We start from the raw sequence: 21,481 nt of genomic DNA, 5'->3' as shown, positions 1-21,481 counted from the left end.
AGAGATATTTAGCAGACAATCCACCAGGCAAATGTGCAAACAGACAAGGAGTTGAAAATAGTAAAAGCTGTTGAAACGTTGTGTTTTATGACTTCATTCTCAAATTAAAATGTCAAATGTGCATTTCCACTGCTGAAATAAAATATTCAATCCTAATTACAGCTTGGAGCTAAAAGACACTTCCAATTACAGGGAAATTTAGGCCTTCTTATATCCTTATTGTGCTAAATGCACACACTGACATCAGCAGCTTTGTTTGTTTGGATGTAAACAGTCCTAAAATAGCAACTGATCTTACAGCTTACCTGCTATTCTACGTCAGTTCCACATCAGATGGTGCTGGGTTGTAACCTTTACATTCAACACTCAATGTCTGTTTTTATCAGTGCAAATTTTACCCTTTAAAGAATCAAGTAGACAGCTTTTCAAATACTTACAATTCCAGTCACACACATTTTGGGTAAGTGTCATGGCTTTTGCAAAACAGAACTAAAGAAATGCACAATCCCTCACACAGCTGTTTCATTCACAAGTACGTGGCTGAATTACACAGAAAAGAAGACAATTTAGGCAATAGACGGGAATGTTAATAAGACCATAAGATATAGGGGAAAGTGACGACTGCAGATGCTGGAGATCAGTGTCAAAAGGTATGGCACTGGAAAAGCACATCAGGTCAGGCAGCATCCGAAGAGCAGGAGAATCAACGTTTCAGGCATAAGCCATTAATTAGGAATGTGGAGGCGGGTATGGGGGCTGAGAGATAAATAGAAAAGTGATAGTCAGATGCAGGTGGAGGGTGATGGTGATAGCTCAGAGCGGAGGGTGAAGCGAATAGTTGGGAAGGAAGATAGACAGATAGGGCAGCTTCAGAGGGTGGTGTCGAGTTAGAGGGTTGGATCTGGGATGAGGCGGGGGGAGGAAAGATGAGGAAACTGGTGAAATTAACATTAATCCCAAGTGGTTGGAGGGTCCAACGCAGAAGATGAAGTGGTCTTCGTCCAGGCATCGGGTGGCGGGGATTTGGCAGTAGAAGCGGCCCAGGACTTGCATGTCCTTGGCGGAGTGGGAGGGGTAGTTGAAGTGGTTGGCCACATGGCAGTGGGGTTGTTTGGTGTGCGTGTACACCAGAGATGTTCCCTGAAACATTCGTCAGTTGGCATACTGTCTCCCCAATGTAGAGGAGACCACATCAAGAGCAACGGACGAGGTGTTTGGACATTCAGGAAAATCTCTGCCGGATGTGCAAGGATCCTTTTGGGGTCTTAGACTGAGGTGGTGGGTAGGTGTGGGTGTAGGTTTTACACCTCTTGTGGTGGCAAAGGAAGGTGCCGGGTGTGGAGAGTGGGGCTGGGTGGGTGGGGGAGGGTATGGGGACCGTGGACCTAACAAGGGAGTCACAGAGGGAATGGTCTCCGCGGAATGCGGGTAGGGAGGGAAATATATCTCTGGTGTGGGGTCTGATTGTAGGTGGCAGAAATGGTGAAGGATAATGCACTGTATCCAGAGATTAATGGGGTGGAAGGTGAGGACCAGGGGCGGGGGGTGGGGGATTGGTGGGGGGGTTCTATCTTTGTTGTGGTTGGAGGGGTGAGGTCCCAGGGCAGAGGTGCGGGAAGTGGAAGAGAGGCACTGGAAGGCATTGTTGAGTACGTGGGAGGGGAAATTGCGGTCCTTGAAGTAAGATGCCATCTGGGATGTCCTGCAGTGGAACTGCTCCTCCTGGGAGTAGATACGGCGGAAGAAGACATGGGGTTGAACTAGCCCATTTGGCTGATCAAGTCTGTTCTGCCGTTTGATCATGGCTTATACATTTCTCAACACCTGCCGTCTCTCCGTAACCCATGATCCCCTTACCAATCAAGAACTTATCTCTCTCTCTCTCTCTGTCTTATATGCATTCAATTACTTTGCCTCCATAGTCCTCTGTGGCAATGAGTTCCATAGATTAACCACCCCCTGGCTAAAGAAATTGCCCCTCATCTAAATTCTAAAGGGGTTGTCCCTTCACTCTAAACTTCTGCTCTCAAGTCCTACTCTCTCTTATTAGTGAATAGACTTGGAGAGTGGGTGAAGAAGTGGCAGATGGAATACAATGTGGGCAATTATGTTGCTATGCACTTTGGTAGGAAGAATAGAAGTCTAGAAAATTTTCTAAATGGAAAAAGGCTTCAGAAATCTGTGGCACAAACGGATTTGGAAGTCTTCTTCTGGTTAAGTTGAGTTGGTAGTTAGGAAAGCAAATGCAACGTTAGCATTCATTTCAACATCAACATCAGCATCTACATCCACTTCATCCTAGCCTCTCAGTATTATGTAAGCTTCAATCTATTCCCCTCATCCTTCTAAACTCCATGGAGTACAGACCCAGAGGCCTCAACCATTCCTTATATGACAAGCTAATTATCTCCGCGATCATCCTTGCAAACCTCCCTTGGACTCCATCCAATGCCAAGACATCCTTCTTTAGATATGGGACCCAAAGCTGCTCAAAATATTCCTGACCAGAGACCTATACAGCCCCAGCAGTATATTTCAGCTTTTGTATTCTATCCCTCTTGAGATGAATGCTAATTTACTTCATTTACCTTCCTAACTGCCTACTGCATCTTTACCTTAAGAAAATCCTGAACTAGGATTTCTAAGTTTCTTTGTGCTTTAGATTTCTGGAGCCTTTCCTCATTTAGAAAATAGTTTATGCCTCTAACCTTCCCACAAAGGTGCACAGCCTCACACTTTCCCACATTTTATTCTATCTGCCACGTCTTCACCCACTCTTCTAGCCTGTCCAAGTTATTCTGCAATCTCCCTGCTTCCTCAATACTACTTTGTCTCTCCACCTTTGTATCATCTGCCACGTTGTTGGGAAATAAATGCTCTGCACCTGTCACATCATAGCTGGCTCAACTTATAGCTGTACATTGTTAGGAACTAGGAGGAAGTGAGAACTGCGGGATGCTGGAGATCAGAGTCAAAAAGTGTGGCACTGGAAAAGTACAGCAGGTAAGAACTGTCATTCATGATGAAGGGCTTATGCCCAAAACATTGATTTTCCTGCTCCTCGGATGCTGCCTGACCTGCTGTGCTTTTCCAACACCACATTTTTTGACATTGTTAGCAACTGTATTGTCTTAGTGAACAATTTCAAGGGAGTGTGGATCAGAAATGGGAGTAAAGCAGCATACACTGGATAGGATCATCACATGGCTTGCGATCCTGCTCCCAAATGTATGCAACAACAGATGATGGAATACCAAGCCACTGGTTCTCATAATGACAGGATGGGATCAGAAAAGGATTGAATTGGTAGGCTTATCAGAACTAGCAGGCAGAAACTCGATGGATTTACTTTATAGTCTGGCATGAATGATGCTTTTCTCATGTGAGCAAAATTGAGAAACATAGCAGAACTACAGTAAATTGAAAAGCAAGAACATTGATTTTAATCCCCCCCAGACAAGACTCCTTAAAAAGACAAGAGCCTTTGATGTTGCGGGTAGTAGGTGAGCATGGATTGGCTAGCAAATATAAGACAAGTAGTACAGCTAAGATTATGAATGACTCAAAAATAAGTGGGAAGGTTCTTGCTGGGGATAACACAGAGTATGCAGAGGGATATGGACAGTTTTAATGAGTGGGCAGAAACTGGGCAGTTGGAGTATAATGTAGAAAAACATGAGATTATGAACTTTGACAGGAAGAATAGAAGAGATGAATATTATTTAAATGGAGAAAAACTGCAGAAAGCTACAACACAATGGGATTTGGGTATCCTCATGCATAAATCACAAAACGCTAGCCTCCAAGTTGAGCAGCTGGTAGAAAAAACAATGGAATGTTGAACTTTATTGCATAGGAAATAGAAGAGAAAAATAGGGTACTCTTGCTACAGCTATCCAAGGCAGACCTTGGATACGTTGAAGAATTTTTGTCCCCTTATCTGAGGCATTAGAGGCAGTCCAAAGAAGGTCCTTCACGAGGTTGATTGCAGGCAGAGAGGGACAGTCTTATGAAGAGAGGTTGAGTAAGTTGAGCCTCTACTCATTGGAGTTTAGAGCATAATAGGTGACATTATTGAAACAAGCTTGGCAGGGTAGATATGGAGATGTTGTTTTCCCTTGTGGCAAAGTCCAGGAACAGAAAGTATAATCTCAGAGTAAGCAATAGCCCAATACAAAATAAGGAGAATTTTGTTCTCTCAGACAATGGTGAATCTGTGTTTTTTTAAATGGCAGAGAGCTGTCAAGGCTGGTCATTACATGTATTCACAGTTGAAATAGACAGATTTTAATCATTAAAGAAATCAATGATTATGGAAAAAGTATCAGTAACTTGGAGTTGAGGACTATCAGCCACGATCTCAGTGAATGGTGAAGCAGACTTGACAGATTGAATCGCCTACTTCTGCTCTTACGTTGTATAGTCCAATGGTCTTTTAGAGGGGTAGGAGAGGGTCTAGGATGTATATGGTGCCAGGATTCAGAAGCTCGACTCCATTCAAACTATCTCCATTTCAAGGTGGAGGCATCATGCCATGCCTTGCAAATTTCAAACAAGTGGTTAATGAATGCACCGGCATCACAATCTAATCAGAACACTTCAATTTAACAGAAAGTGAACAGCGGTTAGAGTTGTGGAACTGGGGAGATGATGGCCTGGTGGTATTATTACTGGGCTATTAATCCAGTAACCTGTATCACCTTCAGGGGACCTGGTTTCAAATCCCACCATCACAGGTGGTGGCACTTGAACAAAATCAAAATCTGTAATTAAGTGGCTAATGGTAACTATTGTCAACTTTCAAGAAAAACCCATCTGGTTCATCAATGTGCTTTAGGGAAGGAAACTGCTGTCCTTACCTAGTCTGGTCTGCATGTGGTTCCAGATCCAGTTTTTTTTTTGTGCTGGGTATAATACCAACCAATGGAGAGTTTTCTTCCTGATTCCCATTGAATCCAGTTTTGCCAAAGCTCCCTGATGCCACACTTCATAAAATCGTGTGCTGATGCCAAGGACAGCCACCATCACCTCATGGTAAGGAATCTTAGATGCTGCTAGTTGACAAAATCAAGTTGAGTATTTACTTCAACAATACCCTGGGGAACTCCTGTAGCCAGTTTTTCAGACCTAAATCTGAAGCACACAACATCCAAAATACACCTTTGAATGGCTTGAGGATATTTTTAATTGTTCATAAATTTCTTTGTTCAACTTTAAAATAAGCCAGATCGAGTCATGCAAAATGAGAATCTTTGCAAAAATATTTTGTCCAAAACAATTTATTAAGCTCCTGAGCTAGCTTGCTCTATTAATTTAACAATGTCACTGCTGAGATATATAACTTGCTTCTGAGAAAGCACACAACCTAGTGAACTGTGTAATTACCTCATTAAATTGAAAGTGAACTGAAAATGTAGCAATAAATTGTTTCAGCTGTAGTCTAAGGTTAATCTCCTCACAAGTACAAATCTACTCTTTGGTCTGAATGAAACATTTCCTGCAGTGGAATTAATGTGGATGTCTGCTTTCATTGCTGGCTCCTCATGTTTGTACAGTCCATACCATTTAACATGCGTCTGGCAGTCATAGAGTCGTACAGCATGGAAACAGTCCCTTCAGTCCATGACAACCATATTCCCAAACTAAACTAGTCCCACCTGCCTGCGCATGGCCCATATCCCTCCAAACATTTCTTGTTCATGTACTTATCTATATTTAAATGTTGGAACTGTACCTGCATCCACTACTTCCCTTGGAAGTCCAGTCCACACAAGAACCGCTCTCTGTGTCAAAAAAAAATTGCCCCTCGTGTTTTTTTAAAAAATCTTTCTCCTCTTGTGCACCCAGCAAGATTAGAAACATTCATGCCCTAGCTTAAGGATGGAAATCAGCTAAGGTTCCTTCTTCTCATCATTATCCAGTGATCCAAGTGTGATAGTGAATTTGGAATGGAACATAACTGTGATTTCCTTGAAATCCCCCACCCTAGGATTCACCTTATCTGCCACTCACCTTATCTGTATCCTTCATGATTTTATAGTCAGGAAATGGAATGCAATGGAATCTTAAGTGTTTAATGCAAGGATTACTTCAGAGCAACAAATAAAAGCAAAACCGAGAACCAAACATTAGACTCACTGGAAGAACATGCTGTATCAGTATTGCTCAATTGAGTAAATTGTGTGTTCTACCATCTTCTCAATGTGGGAGATGCTTTAGGGACTCATGTGGTATGGCATACAATGAAGGAAAATGACCTTCTCGCCTTAGGAGAAAAGACATGTAAACAAATTATACGTTATGGCATCACTGCAACTATTAGATTAGATTACAGTGTGGAAACAGGCCCTTCAGCCCAACAAGTCCACACCGACCCACCGAAGCGCAACCCACCCATACCCTTACATTTACCCCTTACCTAACACTACAGGCAATTTAGCATGGCCAATTCACCTGACCTGCACATCTTTGGACTGTGGGAGGAAACCAGAGCACCCGGAGGAAACCCACGCAGACACGGGTCAGTCGCCTGAGGTGGGTATTGAACCCAGGTCTCTGGCGCTGTGAGGCAGCAGTGCTAACCACTGTGCCACCGTGCCACCCACCACTATTTACTGGTTGTAATAATTTTATGCTGTATGTGACTGCAAAGTGACCTTGCCTTATCATAGATTCCCTGGAGTGCAGAAAGAGGCCATTCAGCACATCAACTCTCCACTGAGTCTCTGAAGAGCACCCCACCCAGACCTAATCCCAGCCCTCTAATCCCATATTTACCATGTCTAAACAAGTTAGCCTGCACACCTCTGTTGACACAACGGGCAATTTAGCATGGTCAATCCACCTAACTTGTACATCTTTAGACTGTGGGATAAAACCAGAGAACCTGGAGGAAACCCACGCAGACCCAGGGAGAATGTGCAAATTCCATAAGACAGTTTCCCAAGACTGGAATCAAACCTGGGTCCCTGGGATTGTGCGGCAGCAGTGCTAACCATTGAGCCACCAATGGTTTGACTGTCTCTGACAAGAATCTACCTTACTCTCTAACCAAGTCCTCATAACATCATTAAAGTGAGTTCTGCTTGTTTCATTCAATTATATATTAACTTCATCAGACCAATGCTTAAACGACCCCCAAGCGTCTTTTCAGATAACAATTATTGCAACACATTTGTTTACGTGAAGACATTTACCACTACCACATCGCAACCTGAGTCTTTTACTTTACAGATTCAGATGATCTGGAGATTTCAGTATTTTCTCTGAACATATTTTTCCCAAACTTTGAAGGGTAGTAGAAACAAAAACAGAAATAGCCAGGCAAACTCAGCAGGTCTGGTCCCAAAAAGGGTTACTGGACCCAAAACATTATCTCTGCTTCCTCTCCACTGCAGCCAGTCTTGCTGAGTTTTTCCAGCTATTTTTGCTTTTGTTTCTGATTTCCAGCATTTACAGTTCCTTGGGTTTTTTTTTTGGAAGGATAGTATTTTCTTGGATAGAAGGTAATTGTCTCAGAGTATCTTCCTGACATGTCTGAGGTCTGAGTTCTTTTCTGATCTGGAAGATTTTTCATGTCCTGCACATATTTCACAAGAATATTATCCCTGATATAGCAGCTACTTTTATCTTGGAGTATCTTGAATATTTACACAGTGCCTATCACTTTTTAGTAGAGACTTCCTTGGAGTTGTATATACCACATCCTCAACTACTGTTGTTGTAATTTTGTTCTCCACCCTGATCTGTTATGAAGAGTTAGATGATTGTTTTTGACCAAAGGGGAATGATGGCCTGAAGGGTTTTTCTGAACTATACATCTCTATGAATCAACTTGAAATGAGATGCTCATTGGCACAAACATCAGGCTGTCAAAATGGTTGGTCACTGAATTTCCTAAGGAAAACTTTCAGTTTGTCTTCTACTGCAGAGTGTCCTGTCTTGTTTACCTGTTTCTGTGTGTAGTTCTTTAGTGTTTTGCTTTTTTCTGACTGAATTCTACTATGAATTCTACTACATTTCTGAAAGTGACCTCTCTTGTTTACAATAAAAGCATTTGCTTTTAATAACTGAGCACAGTTTGCATATGTCTTTGGACACTTAAGAACAAACCACATTGCTGTGGGTCGAGAGTCAGCTATGGACAGACCAAGATACGGAGATGCCAGTGTTGGACTGGGGTGTACAAAATTAAAAATCACTCAACACCAGGTTATAGTCCAACAGGTTTAAATGAGCCCACTGATGAACCGAAACAGTCATCACAGGGATCTGTAGAGGAGCGACCAAAGAAGGTGTCAACTCTGACCCCACCGGAGCGCCGCTGCCCTGGGCTTGACATGTATGCCCAAACCATCAGGAAATATATAAATGCCAGATTCATCAGCCATACCACAAGGTAGAGCAAAATATCACCCGTTCACAACGCAACACCAAACCGGCTCACAAAACCAATCACAACATTGGCATCAAGCCAGCAGATATAGGAGGAGCCATTGTCATTCAGAATAGAACATATTACTGCAAGGAACTGCACCAACAACTGAACAACCAGGAACACGACAGGCAGCTACCAGCTGATCCGACCAAAGAACACACCCATGAACTAAACACATTGATCAGGACTTTGGATCCAGTCCCTTAGAGTTCCCTACATGCCCTCATCTCACGTACTTCTCACGTAGACGACTTCAACTGCCTTCCAAAGATACACAAAGCCAACACACTGGGACATCCCATCATATTAGGCAATGGGACCCTGTGTGAGAACCTCTCCGGCGATGTTGAAGGTATCTTAAAAACCCCTTGTACAGGGGATCCCCAGCTTCTGTCATGACACTATGGATTTCTTACAGAAACTCAGCACCCACGGACTAATCAAACCGGGAACATTCCTTGACACAATGGATGTTTCAGCACTCTACACCAGCATCCCCCACAATGACAGCATCGCAGCAACAGCCTCAGTACTCAACACCAACAACTGCCAATCTCCGGAACACTAATCTACAACTCATCCACTTTATCCTTGATCACAACATCCTCATCTTTGACAACCAGTTCTTCATCCAGGCACAAGGAACAGCCATGGGGACGAGATTTGCACCCCAATATGCCAACATCTTCATGCACAGGTTTGAACAAGACTTCTTCTCTACACAAGTTCTCCAACCAACACTATACACCAGATATATTGACGACATTTTCTTCCTCTGGACCCATGGTGAGGAGTCACTGCTAAAACTACACAGTGACATCAACAAGTTTCATCCCACCATCAAACTCACCATGGATTACTCTCGAATATCTGTCTCATTCTTGGACACATGCATCTCCATCAAGGATGGACACCTCAGCACCACACTCTAACACAAACCCACAGACAACCTCACAATGCTACACTTCTCCAGCTTTCACCCAAAACATATTAAAGCAGCCATCCCCTATGGACAAGCCCTACGCATACACCTGGAAGTTCTCAGGAATGCCCTTATAAGAATGGGGTACAATGCTCAACTCATCGACCGCCAGTTCCGACGTGTCACAGCAAGGAACCATAATGACTTCCTCAGGAGACAGACACGTGCTGCAACCGGCTGAGTACCCTTCATTGTCCAGTACTTCATAGGAACCGAAAAACTACGCCATGTTCTTCATGACCTGCAACACATTATCGATGAGAATAAGCACCTCACCAAGACCTTCCCCATACCTCCACTGCTTGCCTTTAAACAATTGCCAAACCTCAAACAGATCATTGTTCGTAGCAAGCTGCTCGGCTTTCAGAACAACTCCATACAACCCGGTCACAGTAAGCGCTGCAAGACGTGTCAGAGTGTGGACATAGATACCACCATTACATGTGGGGACACCTCCCACCATGTACGTGGCAGGTATTTATGTGACTCAGCCAACATTGTCTAACTTATACATTGCAGGCAAAGCTGCCCTGAGGCATGATACCTTGGGGAAACTGAGCAAAGGCCATGGCAACGGATGAATGGGCACCGCACAACAATCAACAGACAGGAGTGTTCCCTCCCAGTTGCGGAACATTTCAATTGTCCAGGACATTCGACCACAGAGCTTCAGGTGACCATCCTCCAAGGCGGACTTCGGGACAGGCAGCAGCGAAAAGTGGCCGAGAAGAGGCTGATAGCTAAGTTCGGTACCCATAGGGAGGGCCTCAACCGGGACCTTGAGTTCATGTCACACTACAGGTGACCACCATTGCACTATACACACACACAGACACTCCTACACACACACACAGGCACTCCTATACACACACATACACATGGACAGACACGCATACAGACACTCATACACACTTTTACAGACACACACTCCCACACTCGCACATGCACCCTCTCAGAGACTCAGACCACCCTACACTCACACACACATATACACTCTCTCTCACAGACACTCACAAACCCCCCACCCCAGACACACACACACACACACTCCCACACTCACACATGCACCCCCTCACAGACTTAAGACACTCTACACTCACATACACACACATATACACACACACACACACACACACACATTATTTGTGGGGTGAATTTGGACTTGCAGAGATACATTGTACTTTGCTCAAAAACTGCATGGATTCATGTAAGACTGTCATTTTACTTTTCAGATTAGAATCAATCTAAACATTATGGTACAGACAGAGAACACAGGGGGCTAACACCTTCAACATATTGTTTAGCTAACACTAATTGTTACCATTAACCTGAGAATGTAACTTTTAAAAAAAGGTTTTGTGATTTACACATGAAAGAAGTGAAACTGTCATGGTATTCGAACAGATGAAAGACTCAACAGACAATCAAGGTATTTTTCAATGTATAACCTTTGCTATAAATTCTGTGCCTTACAATTGTGTCCTCCACAACCACCTGCTAGCGTGCTTCCAAATAAACCTGTTGGACTATAACCGGGTGTTGTGTGATTTTTAACTTTGTACACCCCAGTCCAACACCGGCATCTCCAAATCAGGTTTAATTGGAAGCACCAGCTTTCAGAGCGCTGCTCCTTCATCAGGTGGTTGTGAAGTATAAGATCGTAAGACACAGAATTTATAGCAAAAGTTCACAGTGTGTTGTAGCTGAAATTATACATTTAAAAATACCTTGATTGTTTGTTAAGTCTCTCATCTGTTAGAATGACCACGTTAGTTTCACTTCTTTCATCGCAAAACTCTTTTTTTAAAACATTACTTTCTCAAGTGAACTCAAGTGAAGTTTAACAATTGGTATCAGCCCAGTCAATGTATTGGGTATTAGCACCCCTCTGTATTGCCGTCTGTGCCATAATGTTGAGACTGATTCAAATCTCGACCTCGGACCATCCTCCAAGGTGGACTTCAGGATAGGCAGCAGAAAAACGTGGCCGAGCAGAGACAGATAGCTAAGTTTGGTACTCATAGGGAGGGCCTCAACCGGGACCTTGGGTTCATGTCACACTACAGGTGACCCCATTGCACTCTACACACACATACACTCCCTCACAGACACTCACACACCCACCAATCTCCCAACACACACACACACATACACTCCCTCACAGACACTCACACACCCACCAATCTCCCAACACACACACACACACACACACACACACACACACACACACACACACAAGTTTGTGGGGTGAATTTGTACTTGCACAGTTGCATTGTACTTTGCTCAAAAACTGCATGGATTGATGTAAGATTCTGTTAATTCATTTTTTAGATTTGAATCAGTCTAAACAATATGGCACAGACAGCAATACAGAGGGGTGCTAATACCTAATACATTGACTGGGCTGACACCAATTGTTAAACTTCACTTGAGTTCACTCGAGAATGTAACTTTTTTTGAAAAAGAGTTTTCCATTTAATATGAAAGAAGTGAAACTAACACAGTCATTCTAACAGATGAAAGATTTAAACAATCAAGGTATTTTTCAATGTATAATTTCAGTTACATCACACTGAAAACGTTTACTATAAATTCTTCAACTTACAGTGTTATACTCCACAAGCAATGCTCAGAAAGCTAGTGCTTCCAATTAAACATGTTGAGCTATAACCTGGTGTTGTGTGATTTTTAACTAAAGACAGACAAGGAAGGATAGGAGATTTCCTTCCTGAAAGTGACAAAGAACTTTACAGGAATCACCTGAAAGTTTTGACATCACCACCACTACTGAGGCTAGCTTTCAATTCCAGATTTATTGATTGCATATAAACTCCACCAACTTCCATGGTGGGCTTCAAACCCACATGCCCTCAGTGATTGTCTGGGTGTTTAGATTACAAACCTAGTGGCATATTTACAATGTCACTGTCTCTCATAGCACTGCTATGATCAGCGAAAGAACCTGCTGCTTTCCATCTGGTGGTATCTACTGGAAAGTGTACAAATGCCAATGAAAAGAGTCTAGTGGTGCAGTGATAGTGTCCCAATCTCTGTGCCAGGAGGCCTGGGTTCAAGTCCCACCTACTCCAGAAGTGTGTAATAACATCTCTGATCAGGTTGATTAAAATATCTACAAGTGCAGATGTTGGTTACAGTCAAGGTCATCCACTCCACTATGAAAGGGCCTGCACTGATAATCAATATGCAGCCTCCTGAAGAGTGCTCTATTTAACCAATGATGAGCAATAACCATGAAGAATATAACTCCATGAGTCAGCACAATGGAAAAATGGGGAGAAATCCTCTCATGTTCTCTCTCACTGGGACAGATTCCAATTTTTCCTCGACAGAGGAAGGGGAAGAGCCACCATTTTTATAACTTGTAATTTGATTTTTCTCTAACTCACTGGCACAAGTGCCAGTTGCAAAACTGTAGACAGAGGGATCATCGCTGAAGTTGGTCCTAAAGGAGTACAAAAGTTACCAATGAAATAGCATTCAGATACTATCATTCACAACATCAAAACTGCTCTCCAGCCAATGAAATATTATATTCACTGTCATGATGCAAAGAAAAGCAGGAGATAATTTCCTGCTACAGCAAGTAGCAAGGGAGTAATTTACAAGACTCCAGTAAAGTTTTGTCAAGATAACTGCTGCTCAAGGCCCTGGAAGAAAACCCAGTTCTTCAATGTCACTGTTTCTGTTATATACTTCTATTTCCTTTATACTCTAAGGATTCACTTGATCTATCCTGTCTATACCTGACATATGCTTTCTTCTTTTTTTTTAACCAAACCCTCAATTTCTCTTGTCATCCAGCATTCCCTACATCCACCAGCCTTTTCCTTCACCCTCACAGGAACATACTTTCTCTGGACTCATGTTATCTCATTTCTGCAGGCTTCCCATTTTCCAGCCGTCCTTTACCTGCGAACATCTGCACCCAATCAGTTTTTAAATACCGTCAAAGTTAACTTTCCTCCAATTTAGAACTTCAACTTTTAGATCTGATCTATTCTTTTCCATCATTATTTTAAAACTAATAGAACTTTGGTCACTGGCCCCAAAGTGCTCCCCCACTGACACCTCAGTCACCTGCCTGTCTTATTTCCCAAGAGTAGGTTAAGTTTTCCACCTTCTTGATTGGTACATCCACATACTGACTCCTTGTACACACTTAATAAATTCCTCTCCATCTAAACCCTGAACACCATGGCACTCCTAGTCTATGTTTGGAAAATTAAAATCGCCGACCATAAACGCCCTATTATTCTTACAGATATCTGAAATCTCCTTACAAATTTGAGGGGAAAGAAAATGGAATTTTTTGTTTCTGAATTTCCCATCAGCTATCAGGGGGTCTATAACATAATAAGTTTTTTCTGTTCAGGTTCTAATCCAATTCCCTCTTGAGTATCTCAGTTGATACACTACCTCTACCACATTCTCAGGCAGTGTATTCTAGTGCATGACCACTCGCTGCCGAAAGATACTTTCCCACATGTTGCCATTGGTTCTTTTGCCAATTTCCTTAAATAGGGATCCTCTGGTCCTTAGCCATACCAGCTTGACAAATTGTTTCTCTCTATTTGTCTAGACCCCTCATAATTTGAACATCTCTCAAATTTCCTCTCACCCTTCACTCAGAAACTCAATCCCCAACTTCACCTATCTTTTCCTTATAGTTCTAATCTCATAAGTCTTCTTTTTTCTCTGCTCTCTCTTTGTAGCCATTCTATTCCTCCTAATGTGAATTGTGAACAGAATTAGGCATCATTCTCTAGTTGAGGTTAAACCAACATTTTCTAAATGTTCACCTTTAATGTCATTGCTTTTAAGTTCGTGCCTGTCTTTTTAAAGAGCAAGATTTTTTGCAATCAGTTTCTCAACTTGTCCTACCACCTTCAGTGATTTGTGCACATATATGCGCAGGTTCCAACCCTAGGTTTAGTATTGTGCCCTTTATTTTATATTATTTCTCCTCATTGTTAAATGTCATCTGCACAGGCCAACCCATTCCACCAGTCAGACTATGATCCCTTGCAGACTACCTCCTCATAATTCGCATAGTTAACATTAACTGCAAACACCTCAAATTGTTTGAACTTTACATCTTTCAATAGAAGACTAACATCTCTCCAAAAAAGACACTCCAGCATCTTCCTTCTCACTACCCAACTTGCTAATACATCTTTTACTGAAATGAAATTAGAAGGACTTTTGCAAAAGCCCCCCTTTCTTTTTTCAATGAAATGAACATGAAATCAAAACTGTGCATCCACGAATCTAAAAAGGCAGCTACATTAAGAATTGCAAAGCAAATCTTTTATTATTTCTGGAAGGAGAAGAACAAAGTCAGGGGTACCTCATTTATACCACAGTTACAGCACACAAGTGATATATTAAAGCCTTTTATACACTGCATTGGCAACAACAGAATAATTACTAAACATTTCTTCATGGAATCAGTGCCCTTTTAAATATCTTGAATAAAATTGACTTGTGTGAAGATAGAACATATGTAGTCCCCAGCACAGGAATAGTACAAATTGTTTGTTCCAATGATCTTGCCAGCAGCTTTTAAGAGATGTAGTGTCACATACTAACAAAGAAATATTAAGTTTCATGACCTCAGTCCATGTAAAAAAACAGTAAGAATCAGAAGTTTATTATTTGTAAAAAGACAGTGTCATCACTTGAAATGAAGTGAAAATCTGTGACAAGAAACGGTTGTGTTGAAAGGTGCAGCACAGTTTGAATGCTGTAAATTAAAGGATGGGTTCTGACAAAAATAACTTGATTTGAATCAATTACAAAGCCTCTTTACCTGTTAGTGAAGCTGTCCCTGATGTCTCTTCAATTCCTAGTAAAGCCATGACGCATGAGACCTGTATAGAAATGAGCAGAAATTGAATCAGCTAAGCTCTCCATTTTTTCACAGCAGCTTCAACAAAGGCTCCAGAGAGTCTGCATAACCCAGTTTAGTACTGTTTATCTATTGCATTAGCTTGTATTGAATAGGCCATGAAGTGCAGAGCAGGCTCTTCCATGCAGCCATATTTCAAGCAGGTCTCAGTACTAGGAACACACAGCAAGGAGGTAGACCCACACATCAACTGAAGCTTTGTAATTCAGGTGATGTAGTAAAACCCTATGCTGACAGCTTCCTCAGTGTCTTCTGGGAAAACATTTTCCATTCAAAGCAGCCTAGCTTTTGCGTGCATGGCATTTCTACAAGGCTCACAGTTGAGGGAAAGCAAATTCACTACTGACTTTCAAGGTAATCCAACTTGATCACACTGATCATTAAAGTCATTTTGATTCAGAATGATTTCTCGATTTGAGGAACTTTAGTTTAGGCAAAGCACTGTAGCTTCCAACCCTCGGCACAGTTTTTTTTTCTAATGTATCCAGAAAAACAGCGTCATTGGTGCTAAGTCAGGGAAATAATTTGTTATGTGCCTCTTAAAGTGGCAATGAGGTTTCAAAATTCCGGAATGACATTATATAAAAAGGACACTGGCTACAGAACACTAATAACATCTAGGCTATATAAGCTGTTTATACACATTTTGCAAGTTGCACTCCACAGCCTTTTAATATTCATCAAAAGTATAAATTAAGAGAAATCACAATTCATGTATTTCTTCAGTGGAATATTTACTTTTGTTCATGCAAATTCATAATTACTATGCAACACAAAATAGCTAAGTAGCAATGAAATCTTGCATTTATGTAGTACCTTTGACATAGTGAAACATCCTAACAGACTTCACTATGTGATTATTAAACACTTTGATTAGCAAATAAAGGAGATGCTAAGGCAAATAATCACACAAACATAGAAAATAGAAGCAGAGAAGTAGGCCATTTGGCCCTTTCAGCCTGCCCTACTATTCATTATAATCATAGCTGATCATCCAACTCAATAGCCTGTTCCCACTTTACCCTCCATATCTTTTGATCCCTTTAGCCCTAAGTGTCATACCCAACTTTTCTTGAATTTTATTGTTATTCAATCATGGGACGTGAATGTGTCACTGGTTTGGCCAGCATTTGTTGTCTGTCCCGAGTTACATTGGTGAAGATAGTGACGTTTATGAATCGCTGCAGTCCATGTAGACTTTCAATGCCCATTAGGGAAGGAATTCTATGACCAATAAAGACCATAAGATAAAGGAGCAGAGGTAGGCCATTTGGCCCATGAGATCTGCTCTGTCATTCAATGTGATCATGGCTGATCTGATAATCCTCAACTCCACTTTCCTGTCTTTCCCTCAAAACTCTTGATTCTTTTATTAATTAAAAATCTATCTCACTCAGCCTTGAATATAAAAACCTGGCGTCAACAGCCCTCTATGGTGAAGAATTCCACAGACTGCAGTAACTCTTCTGGTAAGATGGCAGTGGAGTAGGACTTCTGAGCCAGGGCTCATCCACTCTGTCTGCTTTTCTTTTTGTTCCTTTTATTTTTCTCTCTCTTTTCTCACTTTTTTTCTTTTATTTTATTTACCTCTTAGGAAGAGCTCACTGGTGACAACAGCATCCATTGGCAGTGGCGGTGAGTTAGTCCAATAGTGTGGACCTGAGTAGCCCAGCAGCATGGACACAAATAGGCCCAGCAGCACCGACTTAATTGCAGCCAGCAGCATGGACCTGAGTAGGCCCAGCGGCATGGACTAGGGTAGGCTCAGCAGAATGGATCCTAGCACCCAGCAGCACGGACACGAGTAGGCCCATCAGCACAGACCAGAGGAGGCCCATCAGCACAGACCAGAGGAGGCCCATCAGCACGGACCAGAGGAGGCCCGGCAGCACAGACCAGAGGAGGCCCAGCAGCACAGACCCGAGTAGGCCCAGTAGCATGGAGCCGAGTAGGCCCAGCAACATGCTCTCAAGTAAGCCCACTAGCATGGACTCGAGTAGACCCAGCAGCAAGGACCCGAGTAGGTCTGGCAGCACAGACCCAAGTAGGCCCAGCAACATGGACTCAGGTCAGCCCAGTAGACTTGAGTAGACCTAGCAGCATGGACTTGTGACAATGGCATTCGAGGAGAGTTCTGATGAGGTGGTCATTCTGAAATTCCCTTAACCCAACTCTGTCTTCTTTTTGTTAGCCAATCCTCTATCCATGCAAATGTATCACCTCCAATACCATAAGCTCTTAACCTATTAAGTAGCCTAATATGTGCTACCTTATCAAATGCTTTCCGAAATATATTATATTCATTACTTTCCTTTCATATTATACTGCTTATTACTCTACTCAAAGAGTTCTAGTAAATTTGTCAGGCATCATTTCCCCTTCATGAAACCTTGCTGATTCTGCTTGAGAATCACTATCTATAAGATGTGCCACAGTTACTCTCCAAGCCACCTTCAGTGACAACATCCAAAATTGTGACTATTACCATCTAGAAGTATAATGGCATCAGATACATGGGAATACTATCACCTGCAAGTTTCCCTCTGAGCTGTAACCATTCTGACTTGGAACTAAGTCACCAATGTTGATGAATCAAAATTCTGGAATTCCTTTCCTGACAACATTGTGGTTGCTCCTCTATTCCCCAAGACTGCAGCTGATCACCACCTTCTCAAGGGCAGTTAGGGGCAATACATTCTGGCTCAGTCAGTAACAATCACATCATTATCTTTTCAAATGAATGACTGATAATAGTTGACATTAATGTTGACCATCCACCTCATAAGCTAATTACCCAGAATCACAACCTCATATTCATGTTTTTCAGCGGATACCTTCATATTTCAAAAACAATTTCTGTACTTAGAAAAATTGGGTAAATTGATCTGTTAAGAAATGACTTGAAACCATACATCAGCTTGGGCTATGCCTGTTGGAATTTATCAGAACAAGAGGTGAATTTATTGAAATATGAAGGTTCCATGGGGAATTTGATAAGCTAGGTACTTTGAAGATGATTTTCTGCATCTTCATAGTGATACAGTTTAAGAATAAGGGGTCTCCCTCTTAAGATGGAGATGAGGAGATTTTTTTCTTTCACACTTGCCAGTCTGTAGGATTCTCTTCCTAAGAAAGCGGTGGTTGGATCATGGAATTTATTTAAACCTGAGTTAGATTTATGAGAGACAAATAAGCTGGGGATCATGACAGGCAGACAGCACATTGGAATTGAAATAACAACCAGATCAGCAACAACTTATTGTAGGGTATAGTTTGTGAGTTTTGGGTTAGTTACCGGTGGGTTTTCTATGTGTCTGAATATTTTAACTGAATAGCTAACTCCAATAATTTCTGTAGCCATGGCGATGTCTTTTAAAAGGGAAGTTTAAGAGGCCTAGCTTTAGAGTGAATGGGATTTGTGCACCACTCATGGACGTTTTGTTTAGTTTGTTCTGTGACACCTCAACATAAATAATGGGGCCTAAAGGTTTGTTAGGGATTTTGGATTTTTTTTTACATTGAAGGGTTGAGGGGCCAGTTGGTCTACATCTGCACCTAACTCCTACGTGTCAATTCTGCTACCAAAGGGCATTATATAAATGAGAAATAGGAGAGTGGGAATTCTTAGGGGACACCAGATGTAATGGTGCAGGAGCAGGAAGACAAGGCATTGTAAATGATTCTAGAGTTGGAGAGCTATTTTAAAGTTTCATTTCATTCTGCATATGAATTTTGAAGTATGTTTGAAAATGCATTGTTTTATTTCATCTATTTATTTCATCAATAATGGGGGACTTTGAAAATTCTGAACTTACAGTGAACTAACTAAAGTCTTTTAAGTATACCTGCAGCATGATCCATTGGATTGGTGACAGACTCTGCCAACTACTTCCTTTCCATTCAACTGGTCCTGCATTTTGGAAAGGCAAATCAGAGCAGGACTTATGCACTTAATGGTAAGGTCCTGGGGAGTGTTGCTGAACAGAGAACTTGGAGTGCAGTGCACTTGAAAGTGGAGTAGATAGGATAGATAGGATAGTGAAGGTGTTTGGTATGTTTTCCTTTATTGGTCGGTGTATTGAGTATAGGTGTTGGGAGGTCACGTTATGGCTGTACAGGACATTGGTTAGGCCATGTGTAGAATACCGTGTGCAATTCTGGTCTTCTTCCTGTTGGAAGGATGTTGTGAAACCTGAAAGGGTTCAAAAACGATTTACAAGGATGTTGCCAGGTTTGGAGGATTTGAGCTATAGGGAGAGGCTGGATAGGCTGGGGCTGTTTTCCTTGGAGCGTTGGAGGCTGAGTGGTGACCTTATAAAATCATGAGGAGCATGGATATTATAAAGGCAAGATCTTTTCCCTGGGGTGGTGGAGTCCAGAATTAGAGGGCATAGGTTAGGGTAATAGGAGAAAGATTTAAAAGGGACCTAAGGAGCAACATTTTCACAGAGAAGGTGGTGTGTGTATGGAATGAGCTGGCAGAGGAAATAGTGGAGGCTGGTACAGTTACAACATTTAAAAGGATGGGTATATGAATAGAAAGGGTATGGGCCAAGTGCTGGCAAATGGGACTACATTAGGTTAGGATATCTGATCAGCAAGAACAAGTTGGACTGAAGGGTCTGTTTCCATGCTGTACATCTCTATGACCCTAATTGTTCAATTTTCTCCAATGTTCCAGTCTCATCATGGATTTTTATAGGTGCCCAACTCTGCGATTAGCAATCTACAGATCATTTATGCTTGAATATAAAATGCAAATTAGATTCTTATTCACAAACTTTCAAATTGTCAGGAAAGCAGAGTACTACTTTCATAGAATGGATTTGTAATCTCTCCCCAAAAACATCTATGTATATGCTTTGATGAGCTTTATGTTTTATTGCAACAATGGAGCAGGATTAATGATATTGCAATAATTTTCCCACAGTTTGTATTATAATTCTACTCTTTTATTTATAGGTGAATTGTAAATGTCAAAGACTATCATGTTTAGAGTTGGTAATGTACATGGAGTTGTAAACTGGGTCCATCATTATTATGCGAAGTTTAATGTGTAACAACAGGGCTGTGACATCTTTAAAATAAAAATAAATGAATTGAATCAAAGAAGATCAGAACTAATCTATGTTTGGATCCATAAAAAGATATATAAAAAAAATTTACGAGACATGGACTTGCAGAATTCTTTTGTACAATCAATAAAACAGAATTTTTTAATATTCATGTGTTGAAACTTTTGGCAAAAAGAGAAAATGTGCTTTGTTTAGATTTTTAATATTCATAAGACACCACAAAGTGTGGTCACTATAATATAGGCAAATGTGACAGTCAATTTGAACTGACTTCCCGCAAAATTAGATGATGACCAGTTCAATCCCCCCACTCCCACCTTTGTCGGTATTGTTTGCAGTTGTTTACACATTTCTGGAGGTTCTACCAATTTTCTACCTAATTTATGGAAAGAGTACAGGATAACTGCACAGGAATTCAACAACTTGATTGAAGGAAATATCAGTGCAGAGCAGAAAGACAAAATAACATGAAATGAAGAAGTCAGCTGGGCTTATTGGGATGCAATCGTTGAAGCAAAATATTAACAACTGATAGTTTACAAAGATTGATAAAATAGCTTTTCTTGAGGAATTATAAATGAGGTATCCCCACACAATTGTCACAAAGTCATAGTCAAAGACTTCAGTAACAGTAAAAAGACAATGCAACTTCAGAATTGACTGTGGGATGAAAACTGTCTTATATTAATTATTATAAGTTTAGGTTTCTGTGCTTTTAGTTAGTAGTGAGTCTTCAGTCTGAATATTTTAACTGAATAGTTAACTTATAAGTATTTCTGTAGCTGTGGTGATTTCTTTTAAAAAGCAAGTTTAGAGGCCTAGATTTAGAGTAAATGGGTTTTGTGCATTACGTGAACTCATTGACATTTGTTTAAGTTTAGATTGTTCTGCGCCCCAGCAGCACAAATAATGAGGCCTCAAGGTTTGTTAGAGATTTCGGAAACTTTTTTTTAAGATTGAGGGAAATATCCATAGCTGAGACAAACTTTTGAATATCAGCTTTTACTTAAGCAGAGTAGTCCCATGAAATTCTTGGAGTGGGATGGTCATACAGACCC

At 41.3% G+C, this 21,481-nt stretch overlaps 1 protein-coding gene across 3 annotated transcripts in view; it reads right to left on the bottom strand.

Moving 5' to 3' along the window:
- Nucleotides 1–15,798, bottom strand: part of LOC140476939 (probable tRNA methyltransferase 9B) — a 78,440-nt gene extending 62,642 nt beyond the window's left edge. Inside the window, exons 1-2 of one of the 3 annotated variants that reach the window (XM_072569914.1) lie at nt 15,696–15,798; nt 15,250–15,310 (exon numbers count right to left, since the gene is read on the bottom strand). The gene's annotated coding sequence lies outside the window, so the exon portion shown is untranslated. Of the gene's footprint in view, nt 1–15,249; nt 15,502–15,531; nt 15,665–15,695 lie in introns of those variants that run through there. The other 2 variants (XM_072569923.1, XM_072569934.1) reach the window with 2 other exon arrangements.
- Between the last annotated feature and the right edge of the window lie 5,683 nt (nt 15,799–21,481).

The sequence above is a fragment of the Chiloscyllium punctatum genome, chromosome 1, assembly GCF_047496795.1.
Source record: "Chiloscyllium punctatum isolate Juve2018m chromosome 1, sChiPun1.3, whole genome shotgun sequence".
NCBI lineage: Eukaryota > Metazoa > Chordata > Chondrichthyes > Orectolobiformes > Hemiscylliidae > Chiloscyllium > Chiloscyllium punctatum.
Note: the sequence above shows the minus strand (reverse complement) of the source record. Positions and strands in the feature narration are given on the sequence as shown.